Source organism: Eptatretus burgeri, chromosome 7 (assembly GCF_056783735.1).
Source record: "Eptatretus burgeri isolate ZD-2024b chromosome 7, Ebu_testis_v1, whole genome shotgun sequence".
Lineage (NCBI taxonomy): Eukaryota > Metazoa > Chordata > Myxini > Myxiniformes > Myxinidae > Eptatretus > Eptatretus burgeri.
Window position 1 is genome coordinate 104,289,302 of NC_140967.1, and position 22,837 is coordinate 104,312,138.

The 22,837-nt window shown below is 38.7% G+C and overlaps 1 long non-coding RNA gene across 5 annotated transcripts in view; it reads right to left on the minus strand.

Annotated features, from left to right (window-relative positions):
- Positions 1 to 22,837, minus strand: part of LOC147023989 (uncharacterized) — a 205,912-nt gene that overhangs the window by 106,922 nt on the left and 76,153 nt on the right. For all 5 annotated transcript variants that reach the window (XR_015060501.1, XR_015060500.1, XR_015060498.1 and 2 more), the window contains exon 3: positions 13,309 to 13,399. This is a non-coding gene — a long non-coding RNA (uncharacterized LOC147023989). The remainder of the gene's footprint in view (positions 1 to 13,308; positions 13,400 to 22,837) is intronic.

Here is a 22,837-nt window from a genome sequence, read left to right on the forward strand (position 1 = left end):
GGAACATATGCGATTGAGGAATGAAGGACAAATATTTGAGGAGGTTTCTCTTGGTACAACAAAATATTCACATTGTAAGAGTGAGTTAAAGAAACTAAAATCTGGTGGTGTTGGGATATTAGAAACTAATCCAGAAGGAACGAGACAAATTATTAAATATCTGAGCGGAGTGAAGATTTTATCATTCGGTTTTGATGTTGATGAAGAAACTCAACACAAACGTATGAAAAGCAGAGATGCAAGGATTAGTGAAGAAGAAATTACAACTCGCATTAATGTTAATAAAGAATTTGATGAAATATTTAAAGAAAAGGATTTATTTGAACACATCTACTTGAATGATGAAGAAAAGGAAAATTTCCCTGTTGATCTTTACAATTCATTAAATGATATTTTACAATAAATAAATGGATACAAAAGAAAGAGCAAGAAGATTTAAGGAACATCAAGAGTTGGTTTCAAAAGTTGTAAAACAACAGGAAGACATAAAGAAGAAACGCAGACAGAAACTAACGGGCGAAGAAGCATTTGAAAAAAACAAGAGAAATTTTTTAAACCACTTTTAAAAACTTCCCAAGAAAAAATGAAAGATGTTTCCACAGTTCCCACAGTAGAATATACTCCTAGAAAGCTTCAAATGTTAAAAGATTTCAGTCAAATGACGGAGGAAGAATTAGAGCATATTGGAGAATTAGAACATGATGAAGGTTTATTTCAACAACTGGAAGAGATTAATCAACCCCCTGATTATATTGTGAATGCTGTTCAAAACAATGAATATTCAGCGGATTCAAAAACCAAAGCAGGACTCATTCCAACAGAACAACCAGCAATATTTCATCTTGTTCAAGAAAAGGTATTGATATTTAATGATGAATTAAGGTTCTTAAGTTCTGCTCAACCCCTGTTAAACTAACTCCGAGATTAATGTTTCTTCTCACAAAAGATGGAAGACAAGGTTCAACTGTGAGGGATGAATCAAAGTATATTGATAAACCATTGGATATGGAAAATAATGATGATAGAGTATATATTGATTTGCTGAACACTCTAAATTATAAGGTTATTCTTTCTGGTAAAAGTAGGAAGAATGAGAAGGAGAAACACATTATTCAGGCTTTAAGTATCCTTGGTTCAGGTATTAGTTTTCTTCCAAATGACCCATCGCAATTAGTTAATAGACTGTTATTGTTGTTCGGCAGTAAGAAGGCTGGAAATAACAATTGTTTTAATGAAGCATCAGCCATTTTAGACCAGTTGATGAACATGAAAATAATTAATAAATCTCAATATAAAGACATTTTATCTCATATTAAATAAGATGAGAAGCACAATCCTGAGTTTTAATTTCACAACAAGCGACCACACATCTTCATTCCCATACCCACTACAACTTGACACAACAAAAGAATATGAGGCATCTTTATTGTCCATGGAGACTTATAATACCTTATTTAATATAACCGAGAAAAATGACAAGTTTAGTTATAATCCGGGAAGTGGATACAAAACGATAACAGTCTCACCCGGAGCATACGAGATTTCTCAAATATCTTCCGAAATTGCTCATCTTATGAAAGAACAGGGTGATGAACCAAAAAATATTATTATAAACATTCAAAAACATACTTCAAAATCAACGTTTAAAGTTAAAAATAACTACAAGGTTGATTTCACAATTGATAATTCATTTAGAGAGTTATTAGGTTTCTCCTCAAAAAAGATTGAAACTAATGGGACGTTTTACAGTGATAATGTCATTCAAATATCCTCAGGAATAAATTCGGTGTTAATTCACTGTGATTTGATTGATGGTGCTTATAATGATGGATTAAAAACAAATACAATATTTTCATTCAGCGCATACTCAACCCCAATTGGTTATAAATTCAATATGGAGCCTAAAAATTTGGTTTATCTACCTGTGTCAGGAAAAACCATACACAGAGTAAATTTTAGGATAACCGACCAAGATAATCGTGTGATCTCTTTTAATGGAGAAGTTATATCCATCAGAATTCACCTACGTGAAGTTTTTCAATAAATAAATACGATGGTTATTGTGAGGAAGCACGAGTTGGGAAAATATAAAATAATTACAGGGGATGGGATGTTCCTTTCCCCGTACTACAAGGGTGAAGGTATGTATCTTGGTAGAGGATACTATAAACCTAAGAGACAAAGGGGTGTTGGACATCAATTTAGAGGAGATGGGATAATTGATACTCTCATGGGTATTGGTTCAACTATTCTTAAACATAAAGACCTAATTGGTTCAACTGCTTCTGCTGTGGGAAATGTAGCAGGTGCTGTAAAGAGTATAAAAGATGCTCAGAAAGAATCTCATAAATTACAAGCAATAAAAGAAATTAAGAAAGGTAAAACTCAGTTGTCCCCCCAAGAACGACAGAAAATAATTCAAATACTTGGATCAGGGTTTCAAAAGTTTTAACATCTTTTTTCCTAAATAAATACAAGTATGGAAGCAATTGATAGTATCTATGATTTGGATGATACTATTATTATCTCAAACTCCACTAAAAAGAAGATTACTTCAAGGTAAATGCAATAACTGGAACAGACTGGAATACAAATGGTACAAAAAGTTTTGAAATAAATAATCAACAAACCTATTTGAATCTCTCCGAAAGTTTCTTGTTGTGTAAATTTAAATTCACTAAGGCTGGGAATAACACAAACGCTACACTTGTAAATGATTTCTTCTGGAAAATGTTTGATAGTGTGCGATTGTATATTGGAACACAAGAAGTTGAAGCGGTTGATTATGTCTCTGCTGTATCTGAAATGATGAAATTTACACTCTATACATTCAGTGATAGAATGGGAAAGGGGTCTGTCGAAGGTTTTATTCCTGATATGTCAACGGGAACAAACACAGACCCTGGATATATTCAAAGGAAAGGAATGTATAATGATGATACAAAAGCAGAAAATAGTTTTACTGTGGCAGTTCCTCTTAAAGGTATATTTGGATTTTGTGATTATGATAAAGTTCTGTATGGTCTTAAAATTAGATTTCAACTACAAAGGAATGATAATGAAAATAGATTGCTTTTTGGTGTTGGTAATGCTTTTGGTGATCAGAATAAATTTGTAATTGAGGAGATGAGTTGGTATATCAGTGAATATACTCCTAATCTTAAAACAGAAGAGATGTTGAATCGAAGACTTAACTCAAAAAAACCACTCAGTGTATCATACCTCAAAAGAAGATGTCAACACGTTAAACTCAATCAAACTACTTACACGTGGAATTTGGGTGTTCTGGAAGGAAAGCCACGATATCTGTGGATGATTTTTAAAAAGCCAGATGGTGATACTGCGACTGATAAGAATAATGCATTGAGTGATAATGCTAAGGTGAAACAACTTCGCGTTTCTCTAGATGGAACATTTTATCCACGAGATAGATTGGAAATTAATTGGGAAAAAATGATTTTGCTGAAGCATACAAGTCTTACCAAAAGGTGTGTGAAAGTAATGGAAATAAAGAACCTATTTTAGATATGACAGCATTTAAAAGTTTGTATACAATCTATACGTTTGACCTGAGCGCTCAAAAAGAAACTATAAAGTCTAATCGAGTGGATACTTCCCTATACATTGAAAGAGGAGAGAGTGAAGAAGTTGATACATATTGTTTGCTTTTGGAAGAAACAGAATTGCAGATTAATACAGATAATGGTGTGATGATTAGTCTCACATAATTTTTTGTTAAATAAATGAGTGGCAAAGTACCAACTGGGGTATATGTTAATCAAATCAATCTTCATAAACTATCATCTTGTGTTCAAAATCAAAAGCCTTGTACAATTAACGTTAATACAATTCAGAGAAAAGGAGCAGTAAGAATTGATGTTTTGCTCACAAGAGAACAGGTTAAAATCTTGAATGACACTGGCTCACTTAAAATTAAAATGACAAAACCAATGTTGAAAAAATATTCAATAAGAGAGACGAGTGGAGGATTTCTCCCATTTCTAATTCCTTTATTTGCTGGTTTAAGTGCGGTTGGAGCATTGACGGGTGGTATTTCAACAGCGGTCAAAACTGCCAACGAAAGGAAGGCTCAACTCCAGGCTCAAAAAGAATTGGAAAGACATAACAAAGAGTTGGAGAAACAAATTAGTGGAAGTGGTGTAATTGTAGATTTTGCTGAAAAACTTGAAGGTCTGCCTGATAAAGCGAGATTGTTAGTTGGAGATATGCTTTCTTCTATAGCACAAGCAGGTGTAAAATTAACGAAAAGAGGTAATGGATTATATCTTTCTAATAAATAAATGAGCATTGATGAGTGGTTGAAAGAATTTGGAAAGAATACAACATCAAATTTACAACTTGCCAAATATTGTAAGAAATTAAAAATTCATAATGTGGTTATTTGTATGAGAGATGAATTAACAAATGTGTCGAAACATACAAAGAATATTATTATGAACTTAGAAGATAATGATGGGAACGGTTCTCATTGGGTTTGTATTTTTAATAGTCAAGACAAATATTATTTTGATAGTTTTGGTCTTCCACCACCTGTTGAAGTCATAAAATTCTTACAGAATGGTGTTTATCAAACATTTCAAGTCCAAGAATTAAATTCCAAGTGTTGTGGTCAATTATGTCTATATGTGTTATTTCAACTCAACAAAAATAAAAAATTTTATGATATTATTTTTAATCTAATATAAATGACTTATGTTGGTAAAGATGGTTCTATCTTTGGTGTATCTCAAGAACTAGATATTGATTTATCAAATTATTACACAAAGGCACAGGCTGAACGACATAAATATAATATAAACAAAAATATTAACATGAAAAATGCTTATAAATTAAAAAATTATCCAAGCCCGACTGACGCGAATGACTTGGTGAGATTAAGCGATTTATCACAATATATATACTTAAATAAAACGGCTGTGTATTCTAAAGATACAGAAGTGTTGATATTATCTCCAGGTCATACAGAATTCACAGTTCGAATTAAAATAAATTTTTATAAAGAAGGGCGTATCGTTTGTATGAGAATAGAACAATGGGGGTATGATATGAATGATTTAGGGTATAATTGGTCATTTAAAATTAACCTCGAAGACCTGGAACAATTAAATCAGTCTCGTAAGGAAGAATATTATCCACTTGGTATCGAGAATGAGTTTTGTGGAGCCACGATTAGTAAACAACAAATAAAAGAATTTAATAAGGGTAAATATAATAATGGTTTTGCCCTTGTTTATCTCATGAAAACAGAAAAAACAGGATTATATATAATAAGTAAGGAAATACAAAATGATTTAACTATGGGAAGATGGGGAGGTGTTTCATGCCATAATATTATTCTAACATATATTTCTAATACATAAATGACAGCAAGAAGGCTTCAAGAAAATTATCATTTCTGTGTCCAAGCATACCTTCAAGAAAAGGGTATTCGGTATTTTAATAAATATGTTCTACAACATAAGAATGAGGTATTTTCAATAAAAGATTGGCATTATGCTGATGTTGATAAACCGACAACTTTAGATTTAATTAGAATGTTAAATAATGAAAAAATTATAAGGTTAAGAAAAGGTAAGGCTCTTTTAGAAATTCAAAAGAAATTTTATTGGTTTCCTGTTGTAAAAAAAATTATTTTGGATACAGGAATAACAAGAAATCCTGATGAATATATGTATAATATTCTATGGGGTGTAAACGATTCAAGTATAGTAAGGGATGAGGAAGGAGTTGAAGAAGAGAGGGAAGAGGAGGAAAAGGAGAAGGAGGAGAGAGAGAAGGAGGAAAGAGAGAATAGAGAGAGGGAGGAAAGAGAGAAGAGAGAGAGGGAGAAGAAAGAGAAGGAGGAAAGAGAGAAGAAAGAGAAGGAGGAGAGGGAGGAAAGAGAGAGAATAAATAAATATTATAGTATGGAAACCAGTGAGATTCAAAAAAGAATAGAGGTATTACAGAAAATAACTCAACCCACCAAGGAGGAATACAAAGAATTAACAAGTCTATTTGCAATACTTTCAACAAAACTATTAGCATCGTCAAGCTATTCATTTTAATTCAAGTTTTTTCTTAAATAAATGGAGGAGAGAGTGAAGGCATTTCTAAGGATTCTTTATGTTTTAAAAATTAAGATTCAAATGTGCATGTTGGAAACTAAAAAGGTTTTTGCACTCTGCAGAAATTTTTCTCATAAATAAATGAGTTATTGTCTCAAATGTAAAAAGAAAACTAATACTAAAAATATTTCATATATTAAAAGTAAAAATAACAGGGTTATACAAAAAGGTATATGTTCGGTGTGTGGTTCAAAAAAAAAATCAATTTATCTCCAAACACAAACTCGGAGGAGATATACAAAAGTTTTTATCAGGAAGTAAATTTACAACTACTGGAATACCAGGGGAATTACATCTTCCAGGGTATTCTTTCTGTGGTCCAGGCACAAACTTGGATAAAAGATTAGATGAGGCAAACAATCCTAAATCCTGGAGTAAACCAATCAATAGAGTTGATGAAGTGTGCATGAGACACGATATTGATTATGGGAATACCACAACGTTGGAAGAAAAGCATGAAGCCGATAGAGAAATGTTGTATAATTTGTCTCTGATACAAAATCCAACCTTGAGAGAAAAAGTTGATAGGTTCATCGTGAAGAAGATGATTAGTGCTAAATTGAAACTTGGACTTGAAAATTCAAAAAACTTATAGGCTCTAATGATGCCATTAAGACTGAAGAGCAATTAGCTGATGAATTACATAAACCAATATTCACAAAGTTTCAGAGAAGGAAAGTTTATTCCAAGGAAGTTGATTATATCTGGTCTGCTGATTTGATTGAACTCAATAATGATAAGGGGTACAAGTATGCTTTAACCGTTATTGATTTGAGGAGTAGATATGCATGGGTTGTCCCTTTAAAAAACAAAACAGGTAATACTCTTATGTTAGCTTTTCAACAGATATTTAATAAAAGTAAGAGAAAACCTAAGAAATTGTGGACTGATGAGGGTAGAGAGTTTTATAACAAGACATTTATGAATTTTCTAAAAAATAACAGTATTACATTATACAGTACCTTTAATGAAGGGAAGGCAGTTGTTGTTGAACGTTTTAATCGTACCTTAAAAGAGAGACTATATAAAAAATTCACACAACTCGGTTCACAACAATGGTTATCTTTTATTCAGGATATTGTGGATAAGTATAATGACACGATTCACACGTCAACGAATATGAAGCCATCAGAAACATTTACAAAATTAAAATATGAAAAAGAGATTAATGTCAGAAAACCTAAGTTCAAAGTTGGTGATATCGTAAGAATATATAGGTGGAAATCTCATTTTGAAAAGGGTTTTACTGAACGATGGACGAAAGAACTTTTTAAAATTGTTGATGTAATAGATACAGTTCCTTGGACTTATAAAATATATGATTTGGAAGGGGAAGAGATTTTAGGTTCATTTTATTCACAGGAATTACAAAAGACAAAACTAAGCAGATAATACACCTTTGTGGACACTAGAGGGACAAGTCCGAGGTGTATTACAGTATATAATGTGTGTCAAGGGGGACGTTCTTAGATCTGTGAACCCCAAACACAGAATCCTCAACTGAATAGTCAAGGTTTAACTTTTGTTTGTGTGTGTGTGTGTGTGTGTAATGGGAGCAATAGGTTGGCGCTTCACTCCCTCCTACTATACACCGTTGTGGACACTCGAGGGCAAAGTCCGAGGTGTATAACAGTATATAATGTGTGTCAAGGGGGACGTTCTTAGATCTGTGAACCCCAAACACAGAATCCTCAACTGAATAGTCAAGGCTTAACTTTTGTTTGTTGATGTGTATGTGTGTGTGTGTGTCCCAACCCTCACATTCAAAATCTCAACCCCAACCCTCACATTCAAAATCTCAACCCCAACTCAATCCTCGCCCAACACAATGTCTTTTTCAAAATGAGATTTCCACCTATATATATATATATTTTTACGTTTTTTTTTCTTCTTCCAATTCTGTCTTTTAAGGCTTTCAGGTTTGATGACGTAGAAAGGGGGAGTAAGCCTGCACTTTCTTCCCAGAACTTTCTTGATCTTGCTCCCATCAAGCACCATCCGACAAAGAACTACATCGATAGGTTTAGATCCCAAAGAGTGATAGCAACTCCAAAAGTCTCCAAAATATAAATAAATAAAATAATAATAATAATAAATAAATAAATAAATAAATAAAAGCCCCCAAAAAAGTTTCAAGTGTCCAACATAAACCCAACTTTCCAAGTCTTCAAGGTATAACCACATTCCCGTTGAGTTTCCAAGATATGTATCACATTGTGAGTTATCAATCCAGAACCCACATTTCAAGTATTCAAAGTAAAACCAACTTACAAAGTCTCTTAAGGATAACTCATTTACTGATTTTTTCAAAATTTGTGAGTCTCCAAGGTAGGACCCATATTTAGAACCATCTTGGCAGAACCCTTTTCCTGAGTCTCCAAGGTAGTTATTTAAACCATCAAGGCAGAACTCATTTACTGATTTTTTCAAAATTTGTGAGTCTCCAAGGTAGGCCCCATATTTAGAACCATCTTGGCAGAACCCTTTTCCTGAGTCTCCAAGGTAGTTATTTAAACCATCAAGGCAGAACTCATTTACTGATTTTTTCAAAATTTGTGAGTCTCCAAGGTAGGCCCCATATTTAGAACCATCTTGGCAGAACCCTTTTCCTGAGTCTCCAAGGTAGTTATTTAAACCATCAAGGCAGAACTCATTTCTTGATTTTTTCAAAATTTGTGAGTCTCCAAGGTAAAACTTGTATTCTGGCTCATCAAGGTATAACTTGTTCAGTGGGTATTGTCTTGATAACTCACAATGAGTACTATTGCTGTAAAACTCTTTTTCAGGATTTTGCTGGTCTCCAAGGTATAACTCTTTGGTTGGGTCATCAAGGACGAACTCGTTCTGTGGGTCTTGGTCGCTCATAAGGTCTTCAACCAAGCCAACAATTTCGCCCCAAGTTGTAGCAAAAGCAGTATTTTCATTTCGTATTTCAGACACAATTTCCTGTGAGAGAAAATAATAATGTATTAATTAAGTTATTTAATTATTAAATGAGTATGCTTCAATCAAAGTTTGAAAATAGGAAAATAAAAAATCTTACCTCAATAGATAAGAGGTTTGAATCCAGTTCATCAACTTGAAGGTTTAGTTCCATACAAGACAGAGAGTTCCAAGGAACACCAAAGTCATCCCACTCAAGGTCTTGGTCGCTCATAAGGTCTTCAACCAAGCCAACAATTTCCCCCAAGTTGTAGCAAAAGCAGTATTTTCATTTCGTATTTCAGACACAATTTCCTGTGAGAGAAAATAATAATGTATTAATTAAGTTATTTAATTATTAAATGAGTATGCTTCAATCAAAGTTTGAAAATAGGAAAATAAAAAATCTTACCTCAATAGATAAGAGGTTTGAATCCAGTTCATCAACTTGAAGGTTTAGTTCCATAGAAGACAGAGAGTTCGAGACAAGCACACAAAACACCATTGCCAGCAAAAACAAATGTTTAAAATGGAGCCTGGGTTTGAAGCTTTTATAGAGAAAGACTGGTGGGTGTGGTTTCCTTTGGAAATTCCCTGGGCAAGCCTAGGCAAGCCTTCATTGGGAAATTTTTCAAAACCATAACATCCTGTAATTTTCTAGTGATTTCTTTGTGAGTCAGAGATGAACTGGAAATGATGTAAGAGTGGGCGGAGCTTAGCAAAAGTGGGCGGGGCTTAGGAAAAGTGGGCGTGGCTTAGAAAAAATACCTCATGAAAAGTGGGCAGAGCTTAGCAAAAGTGGGCGGGGCTTAGGAAAAGTGGGCGTGGCTTAGAAAAAATACCTCGTGAAAAGTGGGTGGAGCTTAGCAAAAGTGGGCGGGGCTTAGCAAAAGTGGGCGGGGCTTAAAGAAAAGTGGGCGGGGCTTATTGAATACCTTGTGGAAAGTGGGCGGGGCTTAACAAAAGTGGGCGGGGCTTAAAGAAAAGTGGGCGGGGCTTAACAAAAAATAACCTGTGGCTCAGGAGGTGGTCAAACAAGAGCATTAAGAGAAGTTTATCATTCCGTAATGACACAAATGGGGTATCTTCAAAAATATAAAGATTCAAATGTTTTGTTTGTCAATATTTTAGATGGGGATTATTGTGCAAAGAAAATTAAACTATTGAAGGAATTTGAGAATGAACAAATCTTTATAGGTTCAATGAGTGAGCTGTTCAACCCCCAGGTGTTCAATTCAATGAGGTTCAACCTCCAGGTTAAAAGGGGAGACAAATAAATATACCTTGGGATAAAAAGGGGATTTATTTTTAGGGAAAAAAATTATGAATCACTGAAAATCCCCCATTCATTTACATGGGGAAAAGTGAGCCAGAATCAGTATTCTTACCCTACTGATGTAATTACCTCCACCACTGAAGGTGGATGGAGGTTACTCTATGTAGTCACTTTTGTTTCTTTGTTTGTCTATCAGCAGGATATCTCAAAAATGTATGAACGGATTCGGACTAAACTTGGTGGACAGGTTGGGTGTGTGACAAGGACGAATTGATTCGATTTTGGTGAAGATCCGGATCCGGATCCGAGAATTTTCTGAATTTCAGAATGATTCACCATTGTATTTTGAAATTTCAGTTAAGGAAAGAGTGGAGAAATATTCAAAATGTTCATATAGTAAAAACAGCACGTAACTAGCAACTCACTATGGATCAGAAGCAGTCATCTTTTCGGCAACAGTGTAAAGCACGGCTGAATGGCAGGGTAGGCATTGGTCCAGGCAGGTGGAACCATGCCAAACCACATTACTGTCTTCGAGTGGAACCATAGGCTTTAACATATGTGATGAAGTAATTGGCCCTTGAGAGACTAGACACATAGCAATAAAAGGTTTGTGAACCTGATGTGGAGAAAGACGACGTTGAAAGACAGACCGAGCAGATCAAATAGAAGATGGTGGGGTTGCTCGTGGCGATTCTCCCCGCAGAAAGAGGATGCTGAGCAGATCAAGGAGAGATATTGCTTTGGTATCATAATAATAATAAAAGGCAGATACAATAACTATTGTTGTGTTGGTGAAGTTACTGTGATTACTTTGCTTTTCCACTTGATGTGATTTCCTTCCTTCAAAAGGAGGGTCTTCTCAGGGGCTCAGCATTCAACCAAATCTGGACTACAGTGGGGATAAACTCCGTTGCTTCGCACCCTTGGTTTGGGCATGCTGTTCCTGCAAAGCTTACATTCCTGTCAAGCCATTCATTGTGCTCATAAATCACAACAATGTTGGAGTGATTCTTTGCATCATGGCTGACATGATAAATCCAAACAGGTACACCTTGCATGAAAAGATAAATAAAGCACTGTTTCTTAGCACCAATGTATGACACAGAACTCATCATGTCCACTTCTGATACCATTTTGTCTTCTGGTTCACAATTGCCTTCAAGATAAATAAGTTGCATCTACCTCGACTGCCAACGACACCATCAAGTCGACCATCAGGTGTTTCATACAAGCTCTGGCTTCAGACGTCGGACATATTTTGTTGAACTATGTTTTGTGTATTTTCTGAGATAAGTATAGGTTTATGATATATAATCTGAGCAATTTGTTTAAAGTGTGTAAATTGCAATCTAAGATTTGGTTTTCTACGTTGTTGCACGAGTCCTGTTACCCTGGCGTTTGGTTGAACGGCCTATTTACTCCAACCTGGCGATAATCAGCTTCATGACCTGGGGTGTGATTGCTGCCTTCTTGGGCCTGGTTATACGAGTTTGCCTGATGGGTGCTCCTGACTCCCAAGCAGGAGCACATTTCCAAGCTGGCCTACAAAGCCAGCCGTCGTCTGGGCATGCTCTGTCATGCAAAGTTCTTCCTTGGCACACCTGAGCTCCTGACCACATATAAAGCTTTCGTCCGCAGCCTGATGGAGTGTTGCTCTCCTCTCTGGGCTGGTGCTCCCGTCTCCTCTCACCTTTCTCGGCTTCATGCTGTGGAAACCAAGGCTTTGAGGATCATTGGCATCCCCTGCGATGAAGCTGACTCTTTAGGTCTCTCACTCTCACAGCAGGCAAGTCAGTGGTCTTTCTGTCTTCTAGCGTCTCCTCTCTATCTTTGCCTCCCCCCCCCGACCTTGCTCTACCCCCCCCCCTATATTGCCGCAGCGAGCTCAAGGTACGCCAAAAACCCCGTTATGGTGAAACTGCCAAAATCAAGAATCACAGCAGACCTTCACTCTTTCATTCGTCTTTTTCCCCGCATTTGAAACAAACTCCCACACTCTTTTTAATCCCACTCTACCCTCCAGGTCTTCACAGCAGCTGTTCACCACCTTCTCCTCTTACCTTCCCCCATCCAAAACCATGATCTTTTCTACCCCTATTAACCCACCTCCTTTAAATTCCCTGTTTTCCTTCCTGAAAGTCCCTGTGGTGTCCATCTTGTTTACCCCGTGCACTCAGCCCCATCCCTCACCCTTCCACAGATCTCCTAATGTCTCTGTTCCCCAATGTTTTGTGCTTCCCTCTCCCACCCCTCTTGTTGTATGTTCCGTCTGTTCGCCCTTATACGAGCCTCGACATTGTATTAAAAAATAAATAAATAAACAAGTAAATCAAGTACATGGAAATATGGATAGTCATTCCCTGTAGAAGAGTTCATTTGCATCCCTCACTCATGAAATTCCAGGAGCCCTCCCTCACATGCCACCTAGTGGTTACATTCATGGTTATCAAACCGTTTCCACCCACATGTTAAGGCTCATTTAAGAACGTCTAGAATTAGGATTGGAGGTCTACATATAAAGAGCAGAGGTATGGTGAAATATGCGGGTCGTACGAACAGGGTTGAAGAAAGAAAGAAAATATCACGGGTTGCTATAACCAGTGAGAACAGACAAAACAGTGGGATTGAATGTCTCCAAAGAGGTAATTGCACAGGAGTGAAAAACAAGAACATAGATGAGTGGTAAACTTTGACTTGTGAACGTGGACAAGCAATAAGTGGACCCATCGATATTTGAGATGAAAGGAGGGTTAGTTGTAGTAGGTATAACAGGTGAAAACCAACAAAAGGTAACATTTTAAGATCAAGACTTGTCTATAAGACGACAACGAGCAAAGCATAGTACATTTGTCTCTTTTCGGATATACTTGTGATGCCTAAAGGTAGAAGGTGATCTGCTAAAGCGCAAGCCAACACGAGGTGCTAAGAAATGACTAGATCCAGTGGAGCAAGACCAGACAACATCTGCACACAGTTTACCTGAGACAGGTAATGACTGAAGCTCGGGTGAAAGACGGTGAAGAGCTGCAGTTCTCAAAGACGTTCGTTTGAGGTTTGTTTTATCCGGTGTCTGCAGGTTATGGAGAAACTTGTATTAATACCACCGTAGATGGATAAAGGGAGCATTAGGGGCTATCTACAAAAATAATAACAAACAAGGGGTTTAATCCCTCTCAAGATACCTTAATAAGTTTTGTTGCTGGTTACAAGTTTCAAACCACATTCAGAACATACGTATAGTATGTGTGTGTGTGTGTGTGTGTGTGTGTGTGTGTGTGTGTGTGTGTGTGTGTGTGTGTGTGTGTGTGTGTGTGTGTGTGTGTGTGTGTGTGTGTGTGTGTGTGTGTGTGTGTGTCATGCTCAGTGTTTTATTCATGAAGAAAATGTAATTGAAATATTTTAGGTGTATATCATCATGGATTACACAGGCTGCTGCGTAATCCTCGAGCAAGCAGATTGGAAATATCATCTCATCTTTAGACAGTCAGCCGAATGATCAGGGTACAAGTTACACATACTATGTGGAACTCTGAGTTAGTGGGAAATGAGAGGACATGAAGATGAAAAATACCAATGAGAGCGGAACTTGGTAGAGCACATACCCCCACCGGGCTGAATATTTTATGTTTTGTATCCCACTGATCGGCCGGATCTGGATTCCGACCTGAATCAAAATCTAATCAGCTTGTTCTTGTCACCTACCAAACTCATCCACCAAGTTTCATCTGAATCCATACATAACTTTTTGAGATATCGTGATATATATGGTTTTTGGCCCAATCTCTCAATGTAGTGGGGCAACTTAGCATAACAATTGTGCATTTTGTGAGGAAAGCACCAAATTTGGCACACTAGTAGCCTCACATATTATGAAAAGATTTGGATATTGGGCCATCTCAAATTTTTTGATGGCAGTGGAAAATGGCTGCCACAGCCATCAGCGGCTGAATTTGAGATGGCCCAATATCCAAATCTGTTCATAATATGATAGGCTACTAGTGTGCCAAATTTGGTGCTTTCCTCACAAAATGCACAATTGTTATGCTATATTTAGCTAAGTTGCCCCACTAATGGTGAAAAATCACTTTAAAAATTCTAGTATCCGGATCCAGGTTCGGATTTTCATCAAAGTTGAATCATTTCATCCTTGTCACACACCGAACTTGTCCACCAAGTTTCATCTAAATCCATCCATCACTTTTTCAGATATTCTGCCCACAGACAAACAACAAGGGGTGAAAACATAACCTCCGTCCACCTTTGGTGGCGGAGGAAACAATGGACTGCATTTAAACAGGAGCAGGCCATTTGGCCCATCATGTCTGTGGCATATTCGCACTCCATTGACCTTATCAATGGCTTCGTAAATGGTACGCATCTACAATGTAATAAATCAATACTTTGAATTCACCTTACCTTAAAATATGCACACATCCCTTTTGGGATCAACTGTCATATAACATTCAATCTCCAGGCATGAAATTAACCCTAATCCGCCCAACAGGGGTCTTTGTGGACCCCAGACCTACATTTCGACTTGTTATTTCTAAATTAGTTTAACAATTTATTTCATGTTTTATTAGTTTGTGTACCGAGATGTGCTGGGAATAAAAAAAAAAAAATATATATATATATATATATATATATATATATATATATATTGATTTTTTAAGATCCCACCTTACCGCACAGAGTTACAAGGAAATTCTTTCTGGGGTCCACAAAGATCCCAGTTGTTTTGGTTCATTTTTTGGTGCATATTTGATGACTTCACATGGTATTTGTGTTGAGCAAGTGCTCTTTAAAAAAAACAAAAAACTTTTAATGCTTATGTTTGTTTACTTTATCACTGAAACATCATCAAATCAAAATATGTTTCCTCATTGATGTGAAACTTTGGCAGATGGAATGAAATTTAGACTTTCCGAGTTGGGGATCATAAAAGTCCCCAGTTGATAAGATTAGGTCGTAAAATATGTTGGTAGGATTAGGGTTAAACTCGAGAGGTACGAGCACACAATGGACTGCTCTTTTTGAGACACAGTTGAATCCTTTACGTTCACAATCTCAAACTGAATGGCTGGTGGGAATTCCACGACTGGAGAGCTGCGTGCGCCGAGCCAACATAGTACAAGAATGGCACCGAGCTGAGAGACAGAGAGACAGAGAGACAGAGACAGAGACAGAGACAGAGACAGAGAGAGAGAGAGAGACAGAGAGAGAGAGAGACAGAGAGAGAGAGAGAGAGAGAGAGAGAGAGAGAGAGAGAGAGAGAGAGAGAGAGAGAGAGAGAGAGAGAGAGAGAGAGAGAGAGAGAGAGAGAGAGAGAGAGAGAGAGAGAGACAGAGAGAGAGACAGAGACAGAGACAGAGACAGAGACACAGAGACCCTGCAAAAGAATAACTCTCAGAGTAGACAAATCAGAGACACTGCTCACTATACCACCTGAGCAGTCACTCCATCCCTCTGTGACTGAACTTATGTCAACAATCAGCTTCACACAGTTGTTTTAAACTCACTGCCCTCTTCGGTTAGGAAAAATAGCCGTTGGTACAAGACTGATGATTTGTCTGCTGACTAACACCAAATACAGCAGCAGTGAAAGTGGAAATCTGGAGCTGGGGGTGACTCAACACATCACCTACTTCAGTCATTCCTGTTATAAAACGACTTTTCAAAAAAATAAAAAATCAATGATACTCTATGTAGCCAGATGGGCTATCCTGAGACATTCTCTTGATCCCACTCACCCCGTGCCTCACCGCAAAAACCAGTGAAATATCGTCACTTTCACCAGACACTAAAATATGTGTATATGCATAGGTTAATGTACATGTGTGTGTGTTTGTACATACACACACACACACACACACCTTTGAGATGCCTAACCCACATATATATAAATATATATATATTATTGTGTGTGTATGTGTGTGTTTACAGTTGCTTTACACCCCACACAAACAAACACCCTGTACACACACAGCGCTTCCCCTTTGACATTCCACATTCTTCCTCCAGAAAGGTTGACCTGTGACCTTGATGAGCAAACATAACTTTCTACTTTTGCTTAATGCAATTGCCAAGCAAGAGGCTTATTGAACTTCCAGGTCACAATATTTCGTTAAAAAAGATAAAAGGATGGTGTTAGTGGTGGTCGTGTAATGATGTAAACAAGAACCACAGCAAGCAACAAATGGCGCAACAATGGCTTTGAATGCCACAGTTTCAGGTCGGAATCCAGTTGGAATCCGTCACACCATGTCCGTCCCCAGGAGGTCTGGTTGCCCAGCAGGTAAGCCAACAGGCACAGATTAGGACAAGAGAGAGGGTTGAGGCCTTGGGGCCGGAGTGTAATACGGTGGGAGCTTGTGCCCAAATCCATTGACTAGTACAATTGAGTTTCTTTGTGATGGGATAAAGAAAAGGCGTCAACTCTCGGGTCAAAGGTTAAACTGAGAGCATTTCAGGGTTTGTTAGTGAAGGCTGGAGGCAGTGTAAGTAAATGCTTTGATTTGCATGGGCGCTTTTCCATTCTCAAACGCCAAGCCACCCATTTTTGTGACTTATAGAAACATTTACAATGTCTAGCATCATAGCAATACGAGCATCAATGTACAAGTACCGTGACATCAAGCATTGATGTTCACTCAATCGAGATGTTGCTTTTGGTGTGACATCACAACAGGAGAAACTTACTGTGAAAATGGCGTGAGTGTTAAAAGCTGATATCCACACGGTACTCAGCATTTCAATCTAAAGGCGCAGTGGCTCAGCAGAGACACGACCCAAATCGAAGGGCATCTGCAGTCGAGGTAGGCTACCTGTCTGTCCCTCAGGATATGACATGCAAGCTACACAGTGGCAGCTAAAATAAAACGGAACACACACACACAGACACACACACACACACACGCACACACACACACAAACCTCCCCACCGGCTTCCTGAAGTCATGCAGACTACAAATCCCACACAGTCTGCACCAGGGTGAGAGGCACCACTGACAAACAGACCTTTGCAAAATGGCTGCTTGACTAATTGTCCTTATAAGCAGTGGCAGCGCTGACAGATGCACTGATGCGGAGGCTAGTAAGTTGTGTCTGGCAGCGTTGGCTGTAATAAGTTATGACCTGGTTACTAATGGGTTTGTGAAGAGCGGTCAGTTCGGTTGGGGCGCACTTTTAGGCTCTTCAGGTTTTGTGTTTAATCGGTTTTTGCTGCACTTTGTAAGACACTCGTCATTCCCATTTGACATTGCAAGTGAAATAGGCAACAAAATTACATGAACAAAGAAAACAATGACATGATCTTCATGTTGTGCCTGGTTTCAAGGGTTATCATATATTTCATGGATATTTCAAATTTTCTGCTAGTTTGATCTGAAACAGATGCCAATAGAGGAGGAGGAGTATCTAATTTGTGTCCTTGGCTTTCATGATGGAAGATTCCAAGATGTCAAGGGTGCAACTACAACAACGTTGAGGAAAAAGAAAGGAAAAGAGAATGAAACAAGGTGTAAATAAAGGAGGGATAAAAAAATTGCACAGGTAATAAATACAGTGTGAGAATAAAAAATGAGATGGAATAAAAAAAGGGAATGAATAAATAAAATAGCGAATGATTAAATAAAAATAGCGAATGAATGAAGAAAATAGCAAATTAATAAATATTAAATATGGAATGAATGAAGAAAAATTGCAAATGAATAAAGAGAAATAGGGAATGGAGAGATGGGTTGAGATTTGAACCCAGGTGAGACCCAACTCCCCATACAAGCTACACTTGATACTTCTCTTTTGAGAAACACCTTTTTACTTTTGTTGTTTTTTTCAAAACAAGGAAAATCCAAACATTTGGGCAAACACATACATGTACCTTAGCTCTAAAACCAAAATGCATGGCCATACAAGCAATGCTTATGGCTTTATACTGCCTTAAGGCTTAATTAGCAAGACACGATCAGTTTAAAATACTGGCTTACACGGGCACATGCATGCTGAACAAGAAAAAGAGAAATCAGAGATTTCAAATCCTCACCAGGACTTCTTTTGAGTGGTGTCATTTTATCGGTTTTAGGGTAAATTCAATATGGCTACCAAACCATGTGACCGATGACGTCATATGTGTGACCCTTTTGGACCTCGTGGATAGGTGGTCATATGTGTAAAGTTTCGCCTCGATCTGTTAAGCCATTTCAGAGAAGATTTTTGAAGGTTTAAAAAAACAAACAAAAAAAATGGCTGCTGAATCACGCGACGGATGAAGTCACGATGTTTTTTTTCTGTGGACCATTTTATCCCTAGATGACCCTCAAAAAATTTTCATACTGATCGGATGTGGCATTCTACATATGCAATTATGACGTCATTAAAAAGGTGACTCATTCCCCATGAGGAGTACTTGCCGTGTGCCAAGTTTCAAATTTTACCTCAGTGCGGTTTCAGAGATACAGAGGTCCAAAGTTTTTCCGTTTTTCCAATGTTACTGCCACACCACGTGACCTATGATGTCATAATGATCATTGAAACATTCCACACGAGTAGTCGCACCAATGGTGAAAGATTCGTCTCAATCCGACAAGCGGTTGCGGAGAAAAACACGAAAGTTCTGTGTGGACAAACAGACAGACGGAGACAGACAAACAAACGAACCCCAATGCAATTCCCTCTGAATCCTTCGGTGAGGGTCATGACAATATTAACAAATAAATAAATAAATAATCAATACGACAAAGTGTAACGGTCTGTTTGTCTGCTGCTCCGACAGTTTAGGCTGATATTGACCAAAAACTTGGCAATCGGGTATCCTCAAGGGTCAGCATCACGATCCTGCCTTGGCAGGGTGGGGATGGGCAGGTGATGGGGGTGTTGAAGAAGGTCCAAACGGTCACTGAAAGTCACAAGGATGTAATGCACAGCTGTAGAAATGATGTATGTGTGGGATGGTATTCATATACAATGTCGAGTGGACGAAAGGTGTCAATGGCGTGTTGAAAGGCGAAAGCCTCATAATTCAGCCAAACCAAAAAGCCGTACCAACAATGGGTGTGACATGTAAATAGGGACAACTTGATTTGGTAAACCTTTTATGAAAATACATAAACACAAGTAAGATGCTGGAGATTGACCGGAATAATAGAAATCGGGATTACAGGATGGAAGGGGTCATTTTGGAGTGTGTCACACCGGAGAAGGATCTAAGAGTGGTAATAGATACACGGGTAAGCAGGCAGCACAATGTCGGGTAGCTATAGGTAAAGGTAACAGGGTTTTTAGGTTGAACAGTATTTGTAGTGGGATAAATGATAAATCAAAAGAGGTGGTGTTAACACTGTACAGGAATTTAGTGAGGGCCTCATGTAGAATATTGTGAATACAGTTTTTGGTCACCGCATCTAAAGAAGGACACAACTGCTATTGAGGAGGTCCAGCGTCGAGCTACAAGTTCGATTCCAGGGCGAGCTCGACTTAGCTACGAGGAACGTTTGAAGGAGACACGACTTTATACATTGTGAAGGAGGCGATTGTGAGGCCACGTGATCGAGATGTTTAAAATAATGAAGGATGTGGACACGATTGGTGCAGTGGAGTTTTTCAGCAGAGTGGACAGGGTAAAGACCAGGGGAATGGCTTGAGGGTAAAGAAGATGAGAGTTTGGACAGTTTAAGGTGGGTGGGTCTTTCAGTCGGAGAGTGGTGAATGCGTGGAATGGTCTCTCCAGAAAGGTAGGAGCGGTGGAGGGGGTTGATACGTTTAAATGGGGTTTATATAGGTACCCGGATGACAAAGGGGTACGGGGATATTGGCAGGACTTGTCGGTAACTTGCGTGTGGATGGATGATGATCCTATAAAGGTGTAGTAACAGTAGTAGTAGTTGTAGTACTGCTACGACTACTACTACTCACAGGTATGCTTCATTGGACTGAAATAGTGACACTAAGCAGAACGTGGATTTAAAAGCTTGCTGAAAGCTTCAGTAACAAACAGTCTTGTCGCAATTTTTTCGCGCAAAACTCCAACATATTGTAAAGCAGTCAGCTGTGTAAGCAAGGGGAACTGAAAGGTCTTCGAGAAAATGCTTCGAAAGCTTGAAAATGATTTTGAGAAAGGGAAAAGTTTTCCAAACATGGTGGTGATCCAACGTTTTTCCTCCACTCGACATGGCAGCCCCCCCACCGCTGCTCAGTAATTAATCACAATTAATGATCCATTAGCATATTATATGAGGTTCGTTTTTTATTTTGGGAATAAATACCCGTTTGTGCTAACTTTGATAGGCTACAGGGGAGACGAGACAGGAGAGAAGGACAAACCAATCCAGCATTGGGGTTGCATAAAACATTGGCGTTTACGTGCTGGAATGAGACCAATTAAAACAGCAATTTTAAATAGCAGGGACGGGGTGGGTAGGTAGTCTTCGAGGAGGGGAAATGTGGGAGGTAGGTGGGGGGAATTTGCTGAGAATTGGAATGTAGGGTAAATGAGTTGAAGAGAGTGAGAGAGAGGGTTATGTAAAATATATTTAACTATTATTGTCCTCCTTATGACCAGTTATAAAATCGCCGGACATGGACATAAAGACAACGAAAAGGGAGAAGGAGTGAAACCGAAAAGAAAGAGTCAGAAATAATGTTTCGAAAGCTGTTTACATCAGGAATTTCTCGACCACTTGATGGACAACCTGGTGTGAACTCTCTTCCATCCCGCTCACATCTGTAGCCCTTTATTTGGAGGAACTAAGGCCCAGCCCGAATCCCCTTTGAAAGGCATTCGCCAGAGCGTGCCTAATGCCTCTCGGCCCTTTGGTGATTCGGCCACAAAGGACAACTCGAAGGTGGGCCACTGGGGGTGGGGTGCACAAGGCTTTGTAATACAGCTTTAGCCTATCCAGCCCACCCCGCACAGGTGGGCCCCCCACGCACCTGAAGCTTTGTTTAATAATGGGTCTCGCCATTCCGAGATTCAACAACCAAACAAATAACGAGTCACTCTTCACACATGCCAAAGGAACTCGAATGATGGTGCAGCCGTCGGTCGGCGCTCCCAGTGAGTTTCCTCCATGTTAATATCCATTGTCCCGACGTCTCTGCATCGATAATGGTGTTTAAGGAGAAGGACAGCAATGGGAGGTTTCCTGAAAGCAAACCGAGCAGAGATATTTCCGACCACCGGTCCCATAAAAAGTCGTCTCTGGTGTGTGGCCACCTCAAAATGGACTTGTCAGCTGTGAAAACAGTCCTTGGCGAAGACACCAATGAATGAACCAACGAGTCGAATGTATTGTAAAACCTCTTTAAAGAGCCGAAGGAGACACCACCACGATGGCACGTCGAATGACGAATATCTAACGGGTACAGCTTTAACAGGACAACTGTGAATGGAAACCTCCAACAAATCACTCCATTGGGTATCTCATATCTGTAATGCAAAATGATAACCATATCAGCACGAGGCGCCTGTGGCATGTCACGGGCCTTATTAATGGCTGATGTGCACTTTGCCAAAGACAGACAAATATGAATACAACTTGGAGTGATTTCGTTTTCTGCACCTTGTGAATAATGTAAGAAACGGGTCATCATTGCCAATTTCATGGGGGAGTCAATTTTGGGTGAAACACTATTTACAAGGTTGGGTGGATAACTTGACACCTTAAGGTATAACAGTTATGTGGAATTGATGGCGGCACAAACTCACCGACTGATATTAAAATAAATAAAAACTGCTGGAACTTTATGACCTGCAAGCAAGTGCAAGGTAATCGGATTTGCAAAGCATCCCCTGTGCGAAGAATGAATGAAGAGGACAGCCAAAAAACCTTGTCTGTGGAACAACCAAATAATCCTCGGGAGGTGAACCCCACATGCCTGATCTCCGAGACCAAATGATTCTCGGGGATTGAACCCCACACGCCTGCTCGGAGACCAAACAATCCTCAGGGAGTGAACCCATTACGTCTGCTCTCCGAAGCCTTAATATCGGAAAATCAAAGGAAAATAAATCCCAATCAATGTACATATACAAGTACGCGTGACTCTGTCCTTGTTTAACTATTTCATCATAAATCGGTTACAAAGACATCTTTCTGTTTTTTGTAGAAATTGCAAAATTTCAAATGACCAAAGTACCGAGGCCAAACTGCGAGTGAATTGGGAAGTGAAAAGACCGCCTTAGCCACTCCTATGGTGACAAACAAGCTCTCCGTTAGCCAACCACAACCTCAGATGTGACCACCCACGGTTTCCATAAATCTTCATGTGCAAATTTCCCTGCGTCTCTAAATAAACGGCACAAGATGGCAGATGATGGGCGCCAAGGCCTGCCATTCAGCTTCCACCCTCATCCCACATCCCATTTCCACCTCACTCAGTGCCCCCATTAACTTAGAGTATGATCCTTCCTCTAATCCAACACTGTCATATCAGCCAACCCAACTGGAGACGTTGAGATAATGTGGCGGAAGTTCTGGTCCCACCCTGAATGGCAAGCAAAAACAAGGCCTAA